We start from the raw sequence: 9,021 nt of genomic DNA, 5'->3' as shown, positions 1-9,021 counted from the left end.
GACGAAACGCGCGTCTGGCGTACTAAATTATAATCCTGGTACCTTTGATATCTATTAACACCACTGGGCCGATGCCACTGCTGGTTGACGTTTTGTCCCCGAGGGTATCACCAGCCCAGTAGTCAACACTTCGGTGTTGACATGAATATCAATGATGTTGTCAATTTTATAAATTTCCTGTTTACAAAACTTTGAATTTTTCGAAAATACTAAGGATTTTCTTATCCCACAAATAGATTACCTTAGCCGTATTTGGCACAACTTTTTTGGAATTTTGAATCCTCAATGTTCTTCAACTTTGTACTTGTTTGGCTTTATAAATATTTTGATTTGAGCGTCACTGATGAGTCTTATGCAGACGAAACGCGCGTCCGGCGTACTAATTTATAATCCTGGTACCTTAGATAACTATTTACACTTATGTTCTAATTCATAACTTCAAGCGAACATAAATTATTTACGAAATAAACTCAACACCTTTGTATGGGATCAGCTCGCCTGACAGTGTGCAGCAAAGCTTTAATTTTATTAAAGACAAATGCAGCGTAAAAAATGTTCATCAGTGTTACTGTCTGCCTAGGCCGCTGCAGGTAACAAACACAAAAACCAATCTACAAAAATAAAAACAATTTTCATTATGTACGAAAATACATTTTATGAATCAAATAAAGATTCTGTTCTTACACATATTATTATTCACATTAATAAAAAATAACACAAATAAAATACATTAAGTCGGGTGGGAGGGTGGGAAACTTTACTGCACCAAAAGCGAACCTCGAATGACAATATCTTTAATATACAAAACCGCCAAAAGTATAGCACGAAATATTTGAAATGACCTTATTCAAATATTATGGTCAGTTCTAACTCGACCAATGAAAAACATTTAACCTATTATATACTTTCAAACACGTGTAATTTTATAAACAAATACACGTGGTAATGTTTACATGTACATACCGGTGTACATAACTTTAATAAATATATTTATGTTCTAATTCATAACTTCAAGCGAACATAAATTATTTACGAAATAAACTCAACACCTTTGTATGGGATCAGCTCGCCTGACAGTGTGCAGCAAAGCTTCGAAAAATAAAGAAAGGGTAAAGAAAAAATAAACGAAAAAATACATCATTAAATTCCAATATTATTTGTTACAGAAAGTCTATCCTTCAAAGACTCTTTAACATAACCGTCTTTGGCCGTGTCACTTTTCCACCGACCATGCTTTTTGAACAATCTGTCCTCTACACCAGCCGCTGCAGCAGCCGATGCCCCTCCTGAACGGAGACTATGCAGTCCAAATTTTTTACTATCTAAGCCTATACTCTGTAAAGTTGAAAGTAGTATTTCTCGAGCTCTCGTGTATGACAACGGACCTGTACTTCTAAGTTTATAAGAATTATCAGACTTACAAAAATTAACGGATCTAAAAATAAATTCATCAGAATTTGATGTAATACTAGCTAATTTGAGATATCGTTCTAGCATGGAGACAGGACAAGTTACAAGATTAGTTCTAGAAATAACCACATCCCTCCCTTCTCTGTAAATATCAGTTTTACTCTTCACCAAGTATAAATTTGCATGTGTAGAATACATTTTTATATCGATACCTCTCAAATTAACTAGTTCTGAAAACCTTAAAAAACCTGCATAGCTTAATAAACACATACAAACAGTTCTTAAGTCTTTAAGATTACTATTAAGAGTACCATAAGTATGAACAATCTTTCGTAAAATGTCTGGTGTAATAGGATCTTTCTTAGTGATAAAATGTCCCAATTTTCTCTGTGCTCCTTCGTTTACAAACGTTACTAATTCAGATGTACAAGGATTATTAAATCCAGCCAATTTATGTGCCCAGCTAATGGCGTATATTACTTCATTTATCTTGCTTGTCGATTTTGCATTCTGTGAAATGTGAATCAAATATAGAGAAACTGTGTAATCAGATGAAGGTAAAGGAGTAATATTGTGTATTTTAGTCCACTTACAGAAAGCATTAAAGGCATACTGATACTTTTTACGAGTGTTCAGAGAACGTGAGCTCAAGCAGTACTCTGGTAATCTAGCTTTCAATGTAGAAAGTTCATCCGAAATATCTGAATTCTGTGTCCATCTACCAACTCGAAAAATATCTGAAAAATGTGCAATCGTGAAACAAACATTATAAAATGTCAAAGTATTAAAAACTTATATACAAGTGAACCATGCCACTGTAAACATAACAGGACCTTGTCCAATATTTATTTGACCATGCCAGCTACAATGCTATATACATTAGTGCCGTGTTGAATACAACCATACTTTCTACAATGTATATACACACTAGGGCCTTATCAACAACAACCTTGCCTGCTACAATACACATGCATGTACTAGGGCCTCGTAACTTTAACCTTGCCAGCTATAATACATATCCGTGTACTAGGACCTCGTCACTTTAACCTCGCCAGCTACAATACACGTTCGTGTACAAGGGCCTTGAAACTTTAACCTCGCCAGCTACAATACACATTAGTGCACTAGGGCCTTGTTATCCTTGTCGCATCTAACTTCACTGCCAATACTGGAGCAATAAAAGGCTCAGTGCCAAAAATTGATTGTCTATTAGAACCACTGACAAAAATACCACTTGTATTTTTAAATTCAATAACATCAGATATGTAATTTCTGTAATTCATATTTTTATCAAAAATGAAAGGCCAATAGGTCGCAGATATCCATTTTGGTACAATTAAAGTACCTATAGCTTTACAAGCAATTACATGTTTTATAGCTCTCAATACTAAGTAAATAGGTGGTACAATCCAATTGTTTTCACCAGACCAATTCTGAGTAAAACAGTCTACAGCTTCTGTATTTACATTCCAGAATAAAGAGTTAAATCTTTCTAATTTTTTGTTACGAGAACTAGCAAAACGATCGACTGTATAAGGACCCCAAAGGTCGTTAATAAAAGTATAGAACAATTCTGAGACTCCCCAGTCTTCATAATCAATGATTTTACTGATATAATCAGCTTTCGAATTTTCACCTCTCGGAATCCATTGTATGTTAATGGAGATTCCCTTTTTTAAACAAATAGAAAAAATGGAAATTGCTATATCTTGCAGTTTTTCTTTCATGCTTCCTGCTTGAACAATTCTGACACAATTTTGATTATCAGTTAGCCATTTTAAGGACTTTCCCGCAAATGCATGTTGATAAGACATCAACGCCAATTCTATGGCCTTTAGTTCCCTCCACGTGGAACTCTCTAACACTTCAGTGGATTTCCACATAGTGTGAAAAATTTTACTTTCCAACTCTACTGTACATGCTCCGGCAGCTATGCTGCTAGCATCAGAATATACCATTACATGTGACTGACTATATTGATTTAATGTTTTAAAATTTACATTAGCAATGTTATCAAGCCAGAACTTTAATTCCGATATCACAAAACTTTTACTTTCTAAAACTAAATAACTATCCCATGACATTCTACTTTCGATAGACATATAGCAATATCTAGTCATTATTCTAGTAATATTTCCGATCACAGGAGACATACTTATAATTCTACCCGTTACCTGGGCTAAATTTCTGGCAGAAATATATGGAATTTCTCTGAAAACATTATGAATAGATTGAAATAATTCGTCAATTCTCCTTTGAGGAATGCATAAAGTGAAACTACATGAATCCCAAATGATTCCCAACCACTCCAACTTCTGTACAGGAGTAAAAACTGATTTTTCTTCGTTCAGAAGAAAACCCGCACTCAAAAGTGATTGTTTCACAAATTCAGCATCTTTGATGCATTCATTATTTTCGTTATTCATACCAAATCCATCATCAAGATATAAAACTATTTTTATACCATTTTTTCTCCAATACTTGACCAATGGTCTGAGACACTTTGTAAATATGTAAGGACCCGTTGAAAGACCAAATGCTAAAACAGTGAAGCAATAAAATTTTTCTTCCCACGAAAAACCTAGATACGTGTGCTGCTGTGGACATATATCCAAATGAAAATAACCAGACTTTAAATCAAATTTATACAGATAATCATTTTTCTGAAAGTATTGCACAGCTATTTTCCAATCTTCAAATTTAATCTTTTCCTTTTTCACCGATAAATTCAAAGTGCTCAGCAAATCTAAAATTAGACGCCTTTTCCCAGACTTTTGAGTAGCTACACTGAGCGGATTGACAATGTAAGGTTGAAAAGGGACCTCGATGACGCAACCTGAAAGAACAAGTTCATTTACAGATTTGCTAACAAAATCATCATTCTTAAGAGCAGATTTGTTATTTTTCATGTACATGCTCGAAGGAGTATCAATAAATGGAATAAGATAACCATTTTTCAGTGTGTCTAAAATAAATGAATTAGCACCGATATGCTCCCAGTACTGAATACTTTTAGCTAACCTTCCCTTCACACCAGAGAAAATACCCGTGTTGGATTTGAAATTTTCAAAAAATCTTACTTGTCTAAGCAAAATCTCAATATCATGATTTAAACAATAATCACTATCAAATTCAGAAAATAAATATAAATACTTATCATTAACTAACTGTTCATTGTTAATTGTTCTGTTGTGTATTGTTGAAGTTGAACTGGTTGCGTTTGATATTTGGACAGTTCTTCCTCCAGTGGCCAAATTGTTTACAGGCATGGCACATATCGTGCTGGGACGGCTCACGCCGCCCGCTGCCAGCTCGAAAGGGCGGCGGGTTCTGACGCTGATACTGATTGGAATAATAAGGATTAGGAGCAGTTTCAACGGGAGCCGGTCTAGAAGTTGTCTTGTAGGGATTTGGGCGTCGGGATTTGTCTTTAGTCGAACGCATGGCTCTGGACTCCGCCTGGCGGATTTTCTTTTCATCTTCAGAGTCTGAAGCGATAACATTTGCTTCATACTCTCTGACAGTAGCCCAACCACCGGCTGAAGTATCTGCTATGCGTATCAGTTTGTTTCTGCCCTTAACCTTATCTATGAGGTCTATGATGATACGCGACACCTTGGTTTCTGAACGGGGAACAAAGCTATAAACCTTGTTTAACTCGGTAATAGTTTCCTCGTTAAATTTGTATTGTATTTTGTTGCCCTCGTGCTTGAATTTAAGGGAAACCTCTTCCTTTAACTTTTTGGAAATTACGTCCTGTTCTCGGACCAAATCTGATTTAAGATCTACAAGCTTATTGTCAAAATATACTTTAAAAAGTTCAAAAGTATCAGCTAAATCACGGCGCTCTTCTACTATGTGGTTGCTACTTTGTGATTTACCGGTTGAAATGTGTGAATGCTCAGTCTCACCTTCGGACATTGGACTTCCTTCTCTATTCTCAGACATACTCAGGTTAAGCACAAGCTTACAACTTTACTGCACCAAAAGCGAACCTCGAATGACAATATCTTTAATATACAAAACCGCCAAAAGTATAGCACGAAATATTTGAAATGACCTTATTCAAATATTATGGTCAGTTCTAACTCGACCAATGAAAAACATTTAATCTATTATATACTTTCAAACACGTGTAATTTTATAAACAAATACACGTGGTAATGTTTACATGTACATACCGGTGTACATAACTTTAATAAATATATATATAGGATGTGGTATGATTACCTTTGAGACAACTCTCCACAACAACATTTTTCATACTTTCAAATCCCGTATTGTATTTCTTTTTCAGCAACAATGTGTCCATGTCTCTGTTCATTCAAACAAAAGCTTGAGTTTTGGAAGAACAAAAATTTTACGAAGGAAGAAATGTTAGAATATATGGCACCTTTCTTGAAACAAACCCTTGAGGAAATGAAGCTTGAACAGAACAAATTGTCCAAAAACATCCGCAAGCGTACAAGTGCGAAGGATGACAGGACATCTTCTCAGCAGATTGGATTAGTGGGTATAGTTTTCATCGCCGCTACTTTCGGAGTGATAATTGTATTCGATATCATTGCCATCAAAAGATATTTGCTAAACATCAGAGAAGCTTTTAATAGAGTTGAGATAATTTAATCTTCAATGTCTGCAATTTCTGTCAGTAAAATGTTTGGTATACCCACCTGTGTGGTTAAAGGCAAGAAACAAAATCTACAATTTGTTTAAAGAATATTTTTATTAACTCAGTAACTACTTCAGTAGACAGATGTGATAAATGATAAAATTTACATTTATTTAACAAATTAGATTCTGAATTTTTCAAAAGCTTATGATATAAAATAATGTTTCTTCTTACTGAAACAATGTTAGAGGTTTTTGGCAAAGAGAGTATCAAGATTTTCATGAAGGTTAATTAAGAATAATTTAAACACGTTTCATTTATCATAGTTTTCCTTTTGAAGGCACAAAAAAGGATTTTAAAAGACAGAGTTTGGAGCTGAATTGTTTTCTCATGAACATCTTTTCGTTTATACCTTTTTAAATTTACTAATTTCTTCTTTATTTCAATACTTGTATCTCAAAATCATAGTTTCGCTCATAGTTATATGTATTTAATATTCCCGTAACTCTAAAGCTTCAATTCTATATTATTCTGTTACAATTTTATAACGACAAGCAGATAATAAAACTTTTATTTCGTCTGTCCATTGCCAAATACCTTGCTGAATGTAATAACACATTTGTCTTTTTTTTTTAAAGCATGGTAGATTTAAACCCATAGTACCAGTTGTGTTATCAGGTTTCTTATATTTACCACTACTGTTAAATATTTAATAGCCCTGTATTCGCTACATTTTCAATTAAATTAAGCCATATTATCATAAAGTTGTTAATAAATGTTGAGCTGGAAACCTCCATGTTTGTTGCTTTTCACAATCATCAATCCTAATAGTAATAGTTTCGTACCTCGCTTAAGCCATATACAAAACAATTCAGAATCCTGCAATAAAGTGATAATCACTTACATATCATTTAACACTACAATCAGCATAATATTAAAAAAAATCTTTACAGTACATTATCTTAGACTTTTATTGTTAACTGCTAAAGTTTTTTATTTTATTTTAGAAAACCACTTACATTGTTGTTCTAAGAAGATCTAACATTTTCTTTTATATTCGTGATTTTCAATGATCATAAAATGTTACTATCTGATTATGACAAAATTGCGAATTTTCGCTTATCTGTACGTTATTTCAATATTCTGTGCATGCATCACTTTTGTCTTTCATGCAAATAGATCAAAAGTTATACCCCTCACGGTAAGATAAAGGACCTCGATGATCTGGTTTTGAACATCTGCGCATTTTGGATTATAGATTCCTTATTTCACCTATCCGGTACTTAACCAGAATTAAAGCATTTTATGAAAAAAGAAATAGCAGAACAATTTCATACTGAGGGTCAGAAGTGATCAGTAAAGGTCACATTTTTATTGACTGGTTTTGCAGTGTTTTATGTTTTGTTAAACATTTTGCGCCGATGTTGTCCCGTTCTTATTTTGTATTGGTGACTCAGTCTTGTATGTGTTGTTGAACGTGTGTGCGCTGATGTTGTTCTGTTCTATTAATGTATTTGTGACCTTAAATGTTGTATGTTTTGTTGTACATGTATGCTCCATTTGTGTAAAAAAAATGCTCTGTATTGTTGATTTTTAGTTTCAAATATGTCTTTAAATGAAGTTGGTAGTGTACTATTTTAGTCTTAGTCTTTAAACTGATTGTATCCCACCTTCTTACCTTCTAGAGGATCAATTAATACTGGTGTCGTCAAACTCAATCCGCCATATGTTTTATGTCATGTTGCTTCAGATCGCATGGTCAATATCTCCCTTGAACCTTCTTATAAACTCTTTTACTCCAGTTTTAAGTGAGATTCGTTATACCAAGTTTAGTTTTCTATGCAGTTGGATTTTGTTTTTAAATTGTTCTTTTTTTTTATTTTTCTTACACTAGCCTTCAAGTTTTTATGGACAAACGAGCTGTTAATTTTGTATGAATATATATCTTCCATCTCGCTTAAATGCATAAACTTTGACGGGGAAAATAATAATGGGATAACATTGAATTCTTGGCCAAGACAAATCTACTCCTGCCTTGTAATTTCTTGTACGCTTTCGTCTTGTCTGAAATTTTTGCAATGGTTTGAAATTGGCACATGGAAACTATGCCATATATCATTTAATCATATAAACTTTACAATCTTGTTTCTATGTGTAGCAAGTAACGTATTCTAATTTCAATGATGATGTATGTTTTGATCTTTACGTGTTTTATTGCATATTTGTATCGTTAAAATATGATAAAAAAAAATGTAAACTATTAATGATTCATTGTTTAATCTTTGTATATGTTTGTATAATTTGTAACTTGAGAAATGTGAGAAATGTCCATAGATTTACATTTGACCCTTAACCTGTTATCTTAATTTCTGACAATTAACTGTTTTGTTTTTTTGGTATTTTACCACAGCTTCCTGTAGGAAGGATAAAAGGTTTAGGACAAATTGAATGTTCGATATGGCATCCCCACAAAATTCACCGGGAGAAATCACCGTGAGGTGTCATTGTACTTATTTTGTCTAACAAAAATTTATAAATTGTTTGTTATGATGGCTTAACCGTAAAAACCTGTTAATATTTGTTGGTTTATTATAAATTTTCTAAGATCTTCTAATCAAATTAAAATAGACTAGTGGTTACGTCACTTAATATGTCTCCTAACGACCATTTGAAAGGGAAATATTTTAATATGTCTCCTAAAGACCACATGAACAGAAAATTAATAAGGATGTCGACGATTAGGACGAGTACACATAAAAAACTAAACGACAAATGTTCAAGTACAGATAAATGTACAAAAATACAATAAAAGAACAAAAATAATACGTTTTATTTTTATTTTTGTAAAACCGATTTGCCATTAATTGAAATAACAAGATTAATCTGCAAGAGCCATATCATTATATACAAAGCTTTTGCTTAATTGCTCTTTAGGGTCATTAAATCTATGTGTGACGCTCTTCAACTTGCGTCTGGCGTATATACAACATTTAGTCCTG

Source organism: Mytilus trossulus, chromosome 2 (genome assembly GCF_036588685.1).
Source record: "Mytilus trossulus isolate FHL-02 chromosome 2, PNRI_Mtr1.1.1.hap1, whole genome shotgun sequence".
Lineage (NCBI taxonomy): Eukaryota > Metazoa > Mollusca > Bivalvia > Mytilida > Mytilidae > Mytilus > Mytilus trossulus.
The sequence above is the reverse complement of the archived record's forward strand: the minus strand, read 5'-3'. Positions refer to the sequence as shown.